This window comes from Natator depressus, chromosome 1, assembly GCF_965152275.1.
Source record: "Natator depressus isolate rNatDep1 chromosome 1, rNatDep2.hap1, whole genome shotgun sequence".
NCBI lineage: Eukaryota > Metazoa > Chordata > Testudines > Cheloniidae > Natator > Natator depressus.
The window spans coordinates 7,337,402-7,355,319 of record NC_134234.1 but is presented as its reverse complement, the minus strand read 5'-3'; the positions used below and the strand labels follow the sequence as shown (position 1 = coordinate 7,355,319).

Genomic DNA, 17,918 nt, shown 5'->3' with positions numbered 1-17,918 from the left:
GGAGGCACCCAGCGGGGGTGGTATATATTTGTCCCAGGTCACTGGGTGGGGGCTTGAGCCGGTTTTGCATTGTGTTATGGGAATGGAACCCCTAGATATTGAACCCGGCCCTTGTTGTTGCCAACTCTGATTGGCAGAAGGTTTACATTATATATAACTTTTTTACCTCCTGAGAGTCCAAATTATGCCACTGTCTCTTAAGGTACATGGGATAAATTCTTAGGGTCAGGTCTTAATTCAATAATAAAGACTTCAACTACATAACTTTAGATTTACATGTGTAAATTTGATCAGAACTGGGATTTATTAACTTTCCCTTACGAAATGCTCCCGGTGATACAATCTGAGCCCCAAGAATCCCTCCAAGAGAAGCTGAAGTGCTTTGCCTGAATAGTGTTGTCTGAATCCAGAGATGTGGATCATCCTACAGCCTTCTCTTCATCCTCATAGGACCTGCATCCTCTCCCCATGCAAGGGATTGTAGTTATCTGGCAAGTTATAAGCTAACATGGACAGTTACTTCAGCTGGATGGGGGAGGGGTTTGCGTCAGACATGCGTGACGTGTGCAAACACTAGGTTTCCCCTAATATCCAGCTGAGTGTCCAAGTTACTTCTGCCATGCTCACGTAAGAGGTGATATTTGTAAATTTCATACATACTCTATAACACTCCTCTTTCCTGCACCTAGCTCTGTACTGCTGAAACAGAGATTTGCATTGGGATTGTCTACATGACCCTGAATGTAAGTGATAGAAACAGCTTCTGGTCAGTTACCAGGACCTGTTACCACAGAGCAACGCAGCTCTGAATTCCTGCGTTCACAATTGAGCCAGACAATAAAACCTTTCAAAATGCATTTTTTGAATATAATTTCAGGAGCAAATAAACCTGAGGCGATTTGGGAACTAGTCACTGATAATCGGTGGGATCTCCTCTCGCTCAGGCCCAGGCAGAATCGGTCCCAGAGCACACGGCACCTCTAGAAATAGGAGCCCTTGAGAAATCCTGATGCAGGGCATGGGAATTGTCATAGTCTGAGCTCACTTTGAATGTCAGATTTCTGTGTAGCTTGAACAGCCCACCGTGGAGCACGGTGCCCAAGCAGCCTAGCGCTTCCTGTCTTCCAAACCCCTCACTGAGTCACCCCAACAGCTTGCCACTGCACAGAGTATCTGCCAATGGAAACAGCTTCCAGCCTTTCCCCTCCACTTCATGTTTTAAAGATAGTGACACCTGCCAACATACCCAATTCCTGCTAGAAGGGGAGCCGCTGACACCAGAGGTCTTCACCCTAAAGGACAAGGAGTCATCGGAGCGGTTGCATCAGCAGCAGGCAGTCTCTGTTCAGATAGGGAGGCAACTGTCTTTATGAAGCGTGCCGGCACAGTCACTCGGGGGCCTCTTGGCCATCAGGGAAAGTCAGCTGCCTGGCTTTGTATGCACCAGCTTTAACCCCTGTCGTGAGCAATGGGAAACTGCCGGAGGCCAATTCACAGGGGACGCCTGGTGATGCTGCCCAACTGGACGGCAGCTCCAGCCCTGCCACAGGCTCTATTCCTGGAATCCGGGCTTGTCGTTACCAGTGGGGGATTTAGAGTTAGTGGGGCCCCATGCGTCGTTTTATTTTTGGGTCTCTCCCCTTTGGGACCCAGCCAAGAAAAGAACATTCTCTCTTATCTGCCCCTCCCATTTTTCATTCTGTTTTTCTTGCTCCTCCTCCTCCTCCTCTATTATAAGTAATAGGAAGTAAATGAAAATAAAGTGAGGTACCTTGATTGGCGCAGGGGGTTGGGGTGTGGGAGGGGGTGCAGGGTGCAGGCTCTGACCTGGGGCAGGGGGTTGGGGTGTGGGAGGGGGTGTGGGTGCAGGGTGCAGGCTCTGGCCTGCGGCAGGGGGTTGAGGTATGGGTGGCGCTGTGGGGGTCAGGTTCTGGGAGGACGTTTGGGTGCAGGGTGCAGGCTCTGACTGGGGCAGGGGGTTGGGGTATGGGAGCGGGTGTGGGGGGTTGGGTTCTGGGAGGAAGTTTGGGTGTGGTTTCTGGGCTGGGGCAGGGGGTTAGAGTTCAGGCTCTGGCCTGAGGCAGGGACTTGGGGAATGGGAGGCCGTGAGGGGGTCGGGCTCTGAGAGGACGTTTGGGTGACGGGTGTGGGTTCTGGGCTGGTCCAGGCCCTTGCAGTGCGGGAGGGGGTCAGGGGCATGGCACTTACTAGGGTGGCGTGGCTCCCAAACTGACTGGCATTCACACCCCTCTGGCAGCAGCTTCTAGGTGGAGTGGGAGGGGGGAGCGGGGCGGTTGGCGGCAGGCACCACCCCAGTAGCTCCCACTGGCAGATGTTCCAGGCCAATAGGAGCTGTGGAGTTTGTGCTCGGGGTGAGGGCAGCACACAGTGACACCCCCCGCAGGGGCTAGAGGGACATGCCCGCCACTTCTGGGAGAGGGGTAGAGGGAGGGAGGCAGAGTGGGGAGGGAGCTGCCGTCGCCCTGTGTGATATTATTGACATAAACTGTGACCATATGCATCCGATGAAGTGAGCTGTAGCTCACGAAAGCTTATGCTCAAATAAATTGGTTAGTCTCTAAGGTGCCACAAGTCCTCCCTATCTTTTTGCGAATACAGACTAACACGGCTGTTACTCTGAAACCTGTGACCATATAGATCATTATTGCAATCACGGTTATATATTTGCAGCAAATATTGTACAAAAGTTGACATATGAGGGGTCTAGGAAAAGGTTATGATTTGCTGGTTAGGATTATGCTATCTGTATGTGTGTATCATTTTGTAGTTGAAGTTATGAATATTGGCTATGTACTTGTATCTCAATGTGTCGCATAAGTGAAGCATTTGGTCAGCTTCTTGAGAAGGGACTCTGCAGATTAAGTGCCCAATCAAGAAACACTTAACTCACAATGGACTTTGAGGGACTCCAAAGCACATCTGAGTTTTGCTGGGAACGTTCAAACTGTCATATAAACAATGGCATTGGCCTGCAAAGAACTGAGTCATGCATGGATATGTGACTCCAAACTCCATCTTGCTGCTGTGATTTCCACAGTAAGAACAAAGGGGTGTCCTTCGACATGGCAGAGAGTATAAAAGGCCCTGGAAATTCCTCCATTTTGTCTTCAATCCTGCTTCTTGCCTCTGGAGGAACTGTGCTACAAACTGAAGCTCTGAAGAATGGACTGAATGACCCATCCCAGCTGTGGATGGACTCCAGAGACTTGATTTGAACCTGCAGTTTATTCCATCACTGCTGCAAGCCTGAACCAAGAACTGTATGTAATTGATTCCATTTAACCAATTTTAGCTCTTATCTATGAATTTCTTTTTTTTTTTATGAATAAACCTTTAGGTTTTAGATTCTAAAGAATTGGCAACAGCATGATCTGTGGGTAAGATCTGACTTGTATATTGACCTGGGTCTGGGGCTTGTTCCTTTGGGATCGGGGGAACCTTTTTTCTTTTACTGGGGTATTGGTTTTCATAACCATTCACCCCCATAATGAGTGGCACCGGTGGTGATACTGGAAAACTGGAGTGTCTAAGGGAATTGCTTGTGTGACTTTTGGTTAGGCAGTGGGGTAAAACCAAAGTCCTCTCTGTTTGCTGGTTTGGCGTGCCTTAGATGTAAAGGACCCCCAGCTTTGGGCTGTGACTGCCCTGCTCGAAGAATTTGTCCTGAATTGACACTCTCAGTTGAGAGTGTCCCGGCAGAGACAACATCGTTACACCCCGGCCTGCTGTGCGGCTGCTGGAACATCTCTGTGTGCCCCTGGAGGAGAGCGGGGGAGTGGGTCTGTGGGGCAGGGGGAGCACATAGAAATGCTTCCTGTGACGGGTTGGATCACATAAACCCCCTGAGAGCTGCCACCTGATGTGCCAAGATGACATCTGCTCCTGCTTTCCTGCCCTGGCAGCTGAGGACTTCAGTGCCCTGCCTGGTTTGAGCCAAACCCGCTAGCCTGCTGCACGCCCAGACCCAGGCCTGAACTACATCCCCTAAGAGCTGTAGGCTTAACTGAAAGCACCTTACAGAAGTGATCCTGCCTTTAACACTCAGATGCCCAACTCCCAATGGGGACCAAACCCTAAACAAATCCGTTTTACCCTGTATAAAGCTCATACAGGGTAAACTCATAAATTGTTCGCCCTCTAAAACACAGATAGAGAGATATGCACAGCTGTTTGCTCCCCTCCCCTCCCCCCCGCAGGTATTAATATATACTCTGGGTTAATTAATAAGTAAAAAGTGATTTTATTAAGTACAGAAAGTAGGATTTAAGTGGTTTCAAGTAGTAACAGACAGAACAAAGTGAATTACCAAGCAAAATAAAATAAAACAGGCAAGTCTATGTTGAATCAAACTGAATACAGATAAAAACCTCACCAGTTCCAGTAAGCTCTCTTTTACAGACCAGACTCCTTGTAGTCTGGGTCCAGCAATCACTCACACCCACTGTAGTTGCTGTCCTTTGTTCCAGTTTCTTTCAGGTATCCTTGAGGGTGGAGACGCTGTCTGCTTAGCCAGCTGAAGATGAAAAGGAAGAGTCTCCCACGGGCTTAACTAGACTTTCTTTTGAGGGTGGAGACCCCCTCCTCTCGCCTATGCAGTGTCCAGCTCCAAGATGGAGATCTGGAGTCACCTGGGCCAGTCACATGTCCATGCATGACTCTCAGTTTTTACAGGCAGCAGCCATTGCCCACATGGCATCTTGAATGTCTCCAGGAAGACTTCTTATGTAGACTGGAGCCTTCCAAGATGCATTGTTCCTTAAGTGCTTCTTGATTGGGCACTTAACTTTGTGAATTCCTTTCTCCAGGAATTGACCAAATGCTCTACTAAGGTTATTTAGAAATCAAGCCAGTACACGCCAATATTCATAACTTTGAATACAGAAATGAGACATGCATACAAATAGGATTAATAGAGCCAGTAGATCATAACCTTTAAATAGATATGTTACATGGCATATGTAGCATAGGACATATTCCACTTATGTCATATATAATCATAAGCATATTTCCATATAACCTTATGGGGTGCACCATCACATGTGGACCTCATGCTTTAGTTCATCACCATCTATCTAGGTGGAAGGTCCCAGACGTATGTATGCTAACTTTGCCTTAGCTCAACATACAGGACGTGGCCTGTACGTCCCTTGCGTTACAGCCAAACTACTTTAATATAAACTTATCATAACCTATTATAATAAAACAAATAACCAAACCATAAGGCAATAAGAAATCCATAAGAATAATATATAGGCAAGCAAGCAGGTTAGCCCTATATGCTACACTTGTGAAGGCCAAAAGAATAACTGGTGCAAAAGAGAATCAGAGAGCTTCATGAAGAATAGGTCCATCAATAGCTATTAACCCAGATGGTCAATGATGCAGCCCCATGCTTTGGGTCTGTAAACCTCTGACTGCCAGAAGCTGGGAGGAGGGGATGGATCACTTGGTAATTCCACTCTTCTGTTTGTTCCCTCTGAAGTATCTTCACAGGCCACTATCAGACGACAGGACACTGGGATAGATGGACCATTGGTCTGACCTCATAAGGCCATTCTTATGTTCTTCACTTCTTCCGCTGATCAGTGTGCTGCTGTGTCACACAGCTGGTGTAGCCACCCTAGCAGACGTCCAGGGGATGCTCAGTGTGGGAAGCTGATGGAGGGCAAGTGCTGCCACCTAGTGGTGCGGTCCTCTAGCATGAGGGACAGAGGCTCACAATTTCAGCTAGATCCGGGCTGGAAAACAGAGGTTTTTGCCCCTCATGAAAAATGTTGATCCAGCCCCAAATGTTTCCTTTTTATCGATTTTTTTGGAGTGAGTTCTCACAGAAAATGGATCATTTTTCTCTGAAAGCTCAGCTGCCATGATACTGCCCAGCTGCAGCTGCCTGGATCCCCAAGAGAAATTGGAGGCTTTTCATCTGCCTGGTCCTCATAACGTCAATGGAGGTTGCACCGACGGAGTCTATGGCTGCACAGTGGGTATGGAAATGTCAAAACCTCCTGACCAGTCTATGGCTGGGGTATTGTGCCCCTCAGCTACTCTCCCCAGCCCTCCCATCTCTGTGCAGCCCCCTCCACCCTGTACAACACACCTTCAGCAGTTCCTGCGGGCAGTGGATACTGTGACAGGCCCTGGTAGTACATCTCTGATGAACTTGTGTTAGCAGGGAGCTGGAGAGGGTCCTAGAGCGGTTGTGGAGGCCCAGAGATTGTGGGTGGGGGGCCTAGCTAGCAGTGGACCACTGAGATCTGTGCCTAACTTTGGGGATCCCTGGATCCTTGGTCCCCATTTTTATTCCTTATGGAGAAGAGAAGGAACACCCCCCTACCCCCCGCCCTGGTAACGATCCCAGGAAATTTTGTGGAATCCCCCTTCCCTGGTCTGCACCCTGGGTTTGTAATGCAGGAAAGGGGGCTGCTGGAGAGAAACCTGTTCCTATATGATATTATTATTATTATATTTTATTTTATTTTATTTCAGCAAGATCACAACTGTGACAGTGTCATCATTATCGCTCAGCTGCCCTTGAGGTAGCCTTGTGACTAATCGGAACCATACACAGTGATGACAAGCCCGGATTCCAGGAGCAGAGCCTGCAGCAGGGCTGGCCTGCAGTCCGGCTGGGTAACATCACCACAAATCCCCTGTGATTTGGCCTCCTGCCTTTTGCCATTGGCCGTGCCTGGGTTAAAGACGAAGAACAAGAAACCAAGGAGCTGAGGTTCCCTGATGGCCAAGTGGCCCCCTCAGGGACTGTGTGAGCATGCTTCATAAAAACACCTGCCTCCCTATCTGAACAGATACTGCCTGCTGCCCTTGCAACCTTTCCGATGACTCCTTGTCCTTTTGGGTGAAGACCTCTGGTGTCAGCAACTCCACGTCTAGCAGGACCTGGGTACATTGGCAGGTTTCACTGTCTTTAAAATGTGAAGTGGAGGGGAAAGGCTGGAAGCTGTTTCCATTGGCAGATGTTCTGTACAGCAGCAGAGGACTCAGCTGGGCTGTCGGGGTGACTCAGTGACAGGGGCTGACAGGCAGGCAGCGCTAGGTAGCTTGGGAACCCCACGGCTACATTTGCCCATGCTGCTCTGGGAGTTACTCAAGTTGCACAAAAATCTGACATTCAAAGCGAGCTCGGAATGTTAAAACCCCGATGCCCTGAGTCAGGATTTCTCAAGGGGTCCCATTGCTAGAGGTGCCGTGTGCTCTGGGCCCGATCCTGCCAGGGGCTGAGCGAGAAGAGACCCCATGGAACATCAGAGATTAGTTCCAAAATCATCTCAGGTTTATATTCTCAGGGAAATGTAACCATCAAATGCATGTTCAAAGGTTTTATTCTCTGGCTTGATTGTCAACGCAGAAATTCAGAGCTCTGTTGCTCTGTGGTAAGAGCTGCAGTTGGGCATACTTCCATTTCCTGACTGGCTGAGGGCTCCAGCATTTCTACACTGTAGCTACCCCTCAGAGTTACAAGGCTTCCAGTATCTCTGTCCCCGCTCTGGTCTTTGAGTGCCAGATGTCAGTCCTCGTAGTCTTCCCTCTCATGGGGCGGAATCCCACGATTCTCCCACCCTCAAACTAGGCCCTGGGCTACAACACACTGCGGGTTGACTGTGCTTGCCGAGCAGGTCCGAGTGTCTGTGGTTCTCCCCTCTGGGAGTCTGTGACCAGTGGTGAGATGAGAGACCAGCCAGCCTTCCAGAACCAAAATACTGTTGAATCCGAACAGCAGGAAGAAAGTGGAACATGGGAGAACCAGAGGGTTTTAAAACAGCAATCTGTACAGATCTCTGACCCCAAGCCCTTCTGCTCTGATGGGGACCCAGGCAGGCTGAGGGCCTTCAGACTTCCCAGTGGTGTCTGTGCCTGTCAGACTGAAGAGATTCTCACAACAGCTGCCCCACCTCTGGACAGACTGACAAAACTGGCAAAACAAGCTGTGGAATGCGGCTGGAACTCAGAAACGGGCTCTTCCCAGCTTGTAGCTTCTGTGTGTCTCTTGTCCTCCCTGGGGTGGTGGCTGAGCGATGGCTTTTCCTGAGCTATTTCTTCCCTTCTTGCTTGTTTTCCAGCAGCCTGCTATGAAACTAGGAAGTTCCATATTGGTTTCACCCAATAGAGCCATAACTTAAACATCCCAAATGTTAACCCAATATTGCTCTACAGCAAACATCCCAAGAACTGGGTTTAACATACATATTCATTATGGCAGCTCAGCTCCATGTCTATCACAATGCTGTTCCCAGATGCCACATATTTTGTGAATACAGGACAGAGACAGTCAAAGTGCGAGCAAGAGAGAGAGCAATAGACTACTTTCACGTGGGAAATGAAGTTCCATTTCCATGAATACTCATGCATTTGTCTTTGAAATCCACTTCCTGCAAACCCTCATCGTGGATGAATAACCGGTGCTGGGGTTACGATGTACGAGTGAGTCAGAGCTCAGGGAATGAATATTTTCTATCCTGACTCCAAGGCTTGTTACCAGTCCAGATACAGGCTACAGACTGACAGAAGAGAACCTGAGGAGAACCAGTCAGCTATTGACCCAGGGACAGAGGAGCTACTAGACTTCTGTTTGCTGACAAGGGACTGAATGAGGGCTGAGACACTGCGATCTTTTCAGATTCTGAAGAAATCCAGGTGACAGACGCTACAGTTTAAGTCCCACTGTAACCTGAGAAATCATCTCTGAAAGAAGAGGAGAGGGGAAGGAATGGGTTGAAGTGTGTGCTAAACTACAGATGTGATAATCCCTCACAAATACCGCTGCAAGTCTTTCCAAAAAGTTATGAGAGAACGGAGCCGCTGGTCATCGTTTCAGTAGTGTTACAGAGCTGAGGGGCAGGAAAGGGGAGTGTGATATTAGTTGTAAATAATTTTTGCCCATCACCACTTATGTGAGTATGGCTGAAGTAATTTGCACACACAAGTGGATATTAGTGCAAACGTAGTGTTTGCATATTCACCCAATTGTGATGTCAATCCCTCCCCCGCCCAGCTGAATTAACTGTCTCTGTTAGCTGGTAACTTGCCAAGTATCTATAGACCGGTGCATGGGGAGAGGATGCAGGTCCTGTGGGGATGATCACATGCTCAGGCTCCAGTTAACATTGGCCAGGCAAAGCACTTCAGCTTCTCTTGGAGGGATTCTTGCGGGTCAGAGTCTATCACCAGGAGCATATTGTAAGGGAAAGTTAACAAAGCCCGATTCTGACTGAATTTACACATGTAAATCTGGAGCAACCCAGTAGAAGTCACGATTATTGAATTAAGAACCTGGCACTAAGAATTTATCCCATGTGCTGGAAAGAGAGAGTGGAATAATTTGAAGTCTCAGGAGTGGAGAAAATAAAAAGTATATCTCTGAGGTGTGGCGGTTCAATGACAAGACGGAACACAGCTTTTAGCGAGCAAGCGAGCTGGTCTGCTAACGGGCTGCTGCCTGTCAGCTTTCCACCTTCCCCTTTTATTCTCTCCCCCCTGCGCATTACATACTTCAACCGCAAAAGGACACAACAAAGGAAATAATATGACTTTGATTAATATTCTTATTTACTAGCCTCTATCTACTACTGTCCTTGCTCTCAGGCCTTGAGCCCAGTCCAAGGAAGCTTCCCACGGTTCATGTCCTCTGGGCGACTTCCCATGGTCCATGTCCTTGGACGGAGCAGTGTGTGCACTGCTCCTGCAAAACACTCAGGGTGTGCCCTGAATGTTTCCAGGTGCATGAACTAAACATGAACCCTTCAGTGAGGCAATGAAACACGTTTATAAATAGCTTCAATGCAGGGCAGATAAATAAAATGGCCGTCTTCCCCATGCACTTGCCTTGTGTTTATGGGCATCATGATACAATGGGCCAACTCAGAAGTGGACGGCTAGAAAGGGTGCCTACGTGAAGGTCACAATTGTAAAATTACACAGTGCTCAAGTATGCTGTGGAACTCCCAGCCACAAAATATCAATGGGCCCAACAGCTTCTCAGGACTCAAAGGAGGATGGGATGTTTAAACGAGTAATCAGGAAATACAATTACAGTACTGAGAATTTTTTTCAAAAATGTTTTGTAAGGGATCTAAACCTTCCTGATTTACATGACAAAATATGTCTAACGAGTGGATGTCAGGGGGTTACTTTCCATGGGATCAGGGCATATCTTAGTTCCCTATTGCAAGGCTTCTTCCACCTTCCTTTGCAGGATCCCTTACTGGCCACTGGATACTGGACTAGGGAGACTGTAGGTCTGATCCAGTCTGGCAGTGCCTATCTTCCTATTGGTGGTATAAATCCAAGACAATTTTTTGCTGATTTTCCTTGAGGTCCTGGGAATCTCTAGATTTGTACTGAGAGCAGAAAGATGTCTCGCTAAATATCATCTAGTCTGTTCGTTTTCTTTTCAGGAACGAAAGTTCAAAAGTTCCCGCACCTGCCCAGTACATTATGTCGGCTGTCAATGACACTAAATTAAACTCTGTAATGTTCCTTGTCACCGGGATACCTGGGCTGGAAGACATCCACCTCTGGATCTCTATCCCCTTCTGCTTCATGTATGTTCTTTCAATCGTAGGAAATTCAGTCATTCTGTTCATTATAAAAACAGATCCAAGCCTCCATGAGCCCATGTACATTTTCCTTTCCATGTTGGCCATCACGGACCTTGCCTTATCCATAACCATCATGCCAACGATACTGGGCATATACTTGTTTAACTCTAGGGGAATCAGCCTTGATGCCTGTTTTGCTCAGATGTTCTTCATCCACTCACTTTCAAAAATTGAATCCTCTGTCCTCTTGTTGATGGCCTTTGACCTCTTCATCGCAATTTGTAACCCACTGAGATATGCCTCCATCTTAACTCCATCGAGAATAGCCATGATGGGCTGGTGGCTGTGGTAAGATCGGTGGTCCTAATACTCCCACTCCCCATTCTCCTGAAACAGTTCTGATACTGTCAAGACAATGTCCTCTCCCATTCCTACTGCCTGAACCCGGACATCCTGAAGGCAGCTTGTTCAGACATCTCAGTGAACAGCATCCAAGGCTTGTTTGTTAAAGTCATCGCGGTTGGGTTGGACTCTTCCTCTCTTATTTGATGATCCTCAAAACAGTGCTGAGTATCGCATCCCACAGAGAGTGCCTCAGGGCCCTGAACACCTACGTCTCCCACCTCTGCACTGTCGTGCTCTTTTACATATCAGACTTCAACCTGGCTTTGATACACAGATTCGGGAATAGCTCTTCTCACTTGCTTCCGATTATCCTGGGCTACATCTACCCGCTGGTCCCGCCCCGATGAACCCCATTGTGTACAGTGTGAAAAGCAAACACCTTCGTGAGAGGATAATCGGGCCATTTGTCAAGTGAAGGGTCAGTTCATCACCTGGCTCCAGTGCTGGTGACATGGGAGAGGAAAAACACGAGTGATGGGTATGGCCACGTATTCCATCCTGGATCCTCTTCCCCTGAGGCCCTTTCCTCTGCCCTGTCTCTTCCCCGAAGACCACACCTCTACTCTTCCCCTTTACCCGAGACTCTGCCTCCTTTCCATGCTGGAAGCCAGAGCCAGGCCTTGGTAAAATCTGCTAAGGGAACTAGGACTTTCCACACCCTCCACATTTTATCCCCCAGGATGTACGAGTCAGGGAATGTGGAGAATCTTGGTCTCCCCACAGCAACCTTTGCTCCCAGAGCAGCTCTTACAATGGCCCGACTGTGGCCTGGCTCAGAGGTGGAGCCTCGGGGAAAGTGGAGGAGCAAGAGGCTGGGCTTAGTGAGAAGATAAATAAATAAATGCCACCCCACAAAGGGGTCTCTTGTTTTAAGTATCCGAGCCTGAGAGTAAGTCACTGCAAGGACCTTAGAGGGATGGGCAGGGTTCCTGCAGGGCCACCTCAGACCCCAAGGGGGCACTCTGGGGTGGTTCCATCCGCAGGGATTTGGCCAAAGTGGACTGTTCTCTTGGAAGTCGTTACCAATGGGCAGATGTCATCCCAGCCCCCAGGCTGCTCTAAACTGTGCTGAGGCAGGGAGAAAACAGTCCAGTGAATCAAACCCCTGAAACAGGCCCATGGCCATGCTCACTCTATACAGCGCAGGGGGGAGGTCTGCTGGCACAGCAGAGAATGCAACCAGGCCTGTCACCTCTCAGGTGTCTGGAAGGCTGGTCCTGTTGTCCGGGCACAGCTCTGCAACTCCAGACAGCTGCGTTTGATTCCCAGGCCATGCCTGACTGTGGCCAAGCCATTGGATATCTCTGCACAAGTGGATAATAGCCTTGCCCTGCCTCACAGCGGTGGTGGGAGGATAAATACATTTGATGCAGTTCGATACTCTGAGACCCTAAGATCAGGGCGGTGTCAGGGTTCCACAGAGCAATGCCTCTGACATTTGTCTATAAAAGGCCTCTTACCACAGCCTCCTGTGACAGCTGGCTTCTGGGAAGCCCCATGACTCCAGCCCCTTAGTGTCTGCGGCAGATGTGGGGGTGACAGTGAAGGTTAAGTAGTGGATTTCTGAGGGTAATGTTGGAGTGTTGCAGGGAGGTTCAGCACAGTCACAGAACCAGTGATTGTAAGCCATTGACGGTAAATGGTTCTAACTGACAAACTGTGTATTAACGGCCATGGGGGACCTCATCTTTAATGGTCTGGTTGAGCGAAAGCAGTCTGAGGGCAAAGGTCAGCTTCACACCTAGGCCCTGTAACAAAGACATGGATAAGAATGTCAATGACAGGGCCCAGGATTACAGGGTTTCAGTAAAGGTTGCTTCCAGAAGAAAGGGACAAAAAACAAACAGATAGGAAGATGCTCTTAGAGACACAGAGAGACTAGGCTGGGTCCCAAGAGCTCCTTGTCTTCCCAAAAGACTATAAGTTGGGCCAATTCTGTTTGCTAATAAACCTACTCATTTTAAGGAGGCTGGGGGTGACTATATAGCTCTGGTCACAAGTAAGAGTCTCAAGTGTCCAATCAGTGCTGCTTGTTGATAAGCTTTTATCTTTGGTAGGATGCTGTTCCCGGATCAAAGAGTGAGACAATTAAGAACATAAGAATGGCCCTACTGGGTCAGAACAAAGGTCCATCTAGCCCAGTATCCTGTCTTCCAATAAGAAAAGGAGTACTTGTGGCACCTTAGAGACTAACCAATTTATTTGAGCATGAGCTTTCGTGAGCTACAGCTCACTTCATCGGATGCTGCATCCGATGAAGTGAGCTGTGGCTCACGAAAGCTCATGCTCAAATAAATTGGTTAGTCTCTAAGGTGCCACAAGTACTCCTTTTCTTTTTGCGAATACAGACTAACACAGCTGTTACTCTGAAACTTGTCTTCCAATAGTGGCCAATGCCAGGTGCCCCAGAGTGAATGAACAGAACAGGCAATCATCAAGTGACCCATCCCTTGTCACCCATTCCTAACTTCTGGGAAAAGTAAGCCAGAGATACCATCCCTGCCCATCCTGGTTAATAGGCACTGAAAGACCTCCTCTCCACTAATTTATCTAGTTCTTCTTTGATCTCTGTTATAATCTTGGCCTTCACTAAATCCTCTGGCAAGGAGTTCCATAGGGTGGCTGTGCGTTGTGTGAAGAGATACTTCCTTTTGTTGTTTTAAACCTGCTGCCTATTAGTTTCATTTGGCAATCCCTAGTTCTTCTGTTATGAGAAGGAGTAAATAACACTTCCCTATGTACTTTCTCCACACCTATGATGATTAAATTGTGAGGTTCCTCTCATGACAGGAAATGATCTGGTTTATAGAGTAAAGAGACCATACATCCTGGTTTCACTGTAGCAATCTTGAGTCTTCTAGGCCAGCATATATTCTTGTTGAGTGATAGTTGCTATTCTGAATGCTTACATTCTCCAGTTGCATCCAAAATAGAAATTCACTCGAGAATAAATCATAGATTCATAGAATTTAAGGAAAGAAGGGACCATTAGATTATCGAGTGTAGGATTCATAAAGGTTTATGCGCTTGGCAACATTCAGGGCACACCCGGAGTGTTGTGTAGGAGTAGTGCACACACTGCTCCATCCAAGGGCATCAACCTTGGAATCTCGCCAAGATGACATGTATCGTGGGAAGCCTCTCAGGACTGGGCTCAAGGCCCGAGAGCAAGGAATGCGGTAGATAGAAATTGGTAAATAAGAATGTTAAACAAAGCCAGTGTATTCCTTTTATCTGTTGGAGAATGTAATGCACGGGGGGAGAGAGAGAAAAAAGGGGAAGGTGGAAAGCTGACAGGCAGAAGCCCGTTAGCAGAGACCAGCCTGCTTGCTTGCTAAAAGCTGTGTTCTGTCTTGTCATTGAACCGCCACAATCGAGTCCGACCTCCTGGAAAATTTCTCCCAGTTTACCCCCATATTGAGCCCAATTACTTCTTTTTGACTAAAGCATCACTTCTGTTCCTCTAAAGCCTATCTTTTCGGAAGGCATCTGTCAAGGTTCCTTCCCCACTCTGAACTCTAAGGTACAGATGTGGGGACCTGCATGAAAACCTCCTAAGCTTACTTTTACCAGCTTAGGTTAAAACTTCCCCAAGGTACAAACTATTTTACCCTTGGACTTCCACTGCCACCACCAAACTTTATCTGGGTTCCTGAAAAAATGGAGTTTGGACACGTCTTTCCCCCCAAAATCCTCCCAACCCTTGCACCCCACTTCCTAGGGAAGGTTTGGTAAAAATCCTCACCAATTTGCATAGGTGAACACAGACCCAGACCTTTGGATCTTAGAACAATGAAAAAGCATTCAGTTTCCTTACAAGAAGACTTTTAATAGAAGTAAAAAGAAAAGAATCACCTCTGTAAAATCAGGATGGTGAATACCTTACAGGGTAATTAGATTCAAAACATAGAGAATCCCTCTAGGCAAAACCTTAAGTTACAAAGACACACAGACAGGAATAGTTATTCTATTCAGCACAGCTATTTTCTCAGCCATTTAAAGAAATCATAATCTAACACATACCTAGCTAGATTACTTACTAAATTCTAAGATTCCATTCCTGTTCTGTCTCCAGCAAAAGTATCACATAGACAGATACAGGCCCTTTGTTTTTTTCCCTCCTCCCAGCTTTTGAAAGTATCTTGTCTCCTCATTGGTCATTTTGGTCAGGTGCCAGCGAGGTTACCTTTAGCTTCTTAACCCTTTACAGGTGAGAGGATTTTTCCTCTGGCCAGGAGGGATTTTAAAGGGGTTTACCCTTCCCTTTATATTTATGACAGCATCTAATACTGGTTTAGAGATATCAGGAGAATCCACAACGTTTTTTGAGAGTTTGTTCCCCTGGTTACTTACCAACACAGTCAAAAATAAGTGTTCCTCTTTTCCAAATCTAAGTTCTCTGGCTTCAGTTTTCAGCCATTGGTCCTTGTTATACCTTTCCCTGCTAGGTTAAAGAGCCCATTAGTACCTGGTATTTCATTCCTGTAAAAGTGCTTTTACACCATTATCATGTCAGTTCTGAATCTTCCCTAGTTCAATTCACTATGTGCCAGTTTATACAGCCAAGGGTAAGTTGGCACTGACCAAGGAGGAGAAAGATGTATTAGTCAGTCCCAGGATGACTGTGAGCCACCTGTGTCCTGCAGGAGTGAACAAAAAGCAAATGAGATCCTTGAATGTGTCAGGCGAGATAGGGAAGATAGGGAAGTATTAATATCCTTGTAACCCTCCTACCAACACTACAAGAAAAAGAATTCTGTGTGGACTGCTCCTGATGGTCGAAATGACAGACTGGACTTCTACATAGAGTGCTTCCGCAGACGTGCACAGGCTGAAATGGTGAACAAACAGCATTACTGGCCCCATAACCTCATCTGTACAGAATGCAACGCCATCCACAGCCTCAGAAACAACTCTGACATTATAATCAAAGGGGCTGACAAAGGAGGTGCTGTAATCATAATGAACAGGTTGTATTATGAACAGGAAGCTGCCAGGCAACTCTCCAGCCCCACATTCTACAGACCATTATCCTCTGATCCCACTGATGGTTACCAAAAGAAACTACACAATCTGCTGAAGAAACTCCCTGCTATAGCACAGGAACAAATCTACATGGACAAACCCCTAAAGCCCCAACCAGGGGTATTCTATCTACTACCGAAGATCCATAAACCTGGAAATCCTGGACACCCAATCATCTCAGGCATTGGCACCCTAACAGCAGGATTATGGGGCTATTTGGACTCTCTCCTCAAACCCTACTCTACCAGCATGCCTAGCTATCTTCGAGACACTACCGACTTCCTGAGGAAACTACAATGCATTGATGATCTTCCTGAAAACACCATCCTGGCCACCATTTATGTAGAAGCTCTTTACACCAATATTCCACAAGAGGATGGACTACAAGCTCTCAGGAACACTATCCCTGATGAGGCCATGGCACACCTGGTGGCTGAGATTTGTGACTTTTTCTTCACCCACAACCATTTCAGATTTGGGGACAACTTATACCTTCAAGTCAGCAGCACTGCTATGGGTACCCGCATGGCCCCACAGGATGCCAAAATTTTTATGGTCGACTTAGAACAACGCTTCCTCAGCTATCGTCCCCTAATGCCCCTACTCTACTTGCGCTATATTGATGATATCTTCATCATCTGGACCCACGGGAAGGAGGCCCTTGAAGAATTCCACCTGAATTTCAACCATTTCCACCCCATATCAACCTCAGCCTGGACCAGTCCACACAAGAGATCCACTTCCTGTACACTACAGTTCAAATAAGTGATGGGCACATAAACACCACCCTATACTGGAAACCTACTGACTGCTATACTTACCTACATGCCTCCAGCTTCTATCCAGGACACATCACACCATCCGTTGTCTACAGCCAAGCCCTAAGATACAACCAAATTGGCTCCGATACTTCAGACAGAGACAAACACCTACAAGATCTTTATCAAACATTCTTAAAACTACAATACCCATATGGAGAAGTGAGGAAACAGACTGACAGAGCCAGAAGGGTACCCAGAAGGCACCTACTACAAGACAGGCCCAACAAAGAAAATAACAGAACGCCACTGGCCATCACGTACAGCCCCCAGCTAAAACCTCTCCAGCACATCATCAATGATCTACATCCTATCCTGGAAAATGATCCCTCACTCTCACTGACCTTGGGAGACAGGCCAGTGCTCGCTTACAGATAGCCCCCCAACCTGAAGCAAATAGTCACCAGCAACTACGCACCACACCACAGAAACACTAACCCAGGAACCAATCCCTGTAACAAACTCTGTTGCCTACTCTGTCCCCATATCTACTCTAGTGACACCATCAGAGGACCCAGCCACATGAGCCACGCCATCAGAGGCTCATTCACTTGCACATCTACCAATGTGGTATATGCCATCATGTGCCAGCAATGCCCCTTTGCCATGTACATTGGCCAAACCGGACAGTCTCTATGTAAAAGAATAAATGGACACAAATCAGACATCAGAAATAGTAACCTACAAAAGCCAGTAGGAGAACACTTCAATCTCCCTGGTCATTCTTTAACAGATTTAAAAGTAACCATACTTCAACAAAAAAACTTCAAAAACAGATTTCAAAGAGAAACTGCAAAACTAAAATTCATTTGCAAATTTAACACCATTAAATAAGGGGAAAACGCAGGGCTTGAATAAGGGAAAAACGCACTTGGTGGAAGGGTGCTTGACCAATTGTGGGTTGGGTACAGAACAAATTTGCAGTAGTCAAGCTTATGAAATATATAGCCGCAACAGTTGTGTTAGAAAGGTCGCTGACCGCAAAAGAACAGACAGTGAATAACAGGAGGGGGCCTAGTGGGGGAGACGCTTGTTTTTGCTTCTGACCAGTGTTAATTTTGCAATGTATTTCAAGTAAGGTAATTAATACGGA

General features: G+C 47.2%; 1 pseudogene; it reads left to right on the top strand.

The window, feature by feature from the left end:
• The first annotated feature begins 10,473 nt into the window (after positions 1-10,473).
• Positions 10,474-11,397, top strand: LOC141980781 (olfactory receptor 51G2-like; annotated as a pseudogene).
• Positions 11,398-17,918: the final 6,521 nt, after the last annotated feature.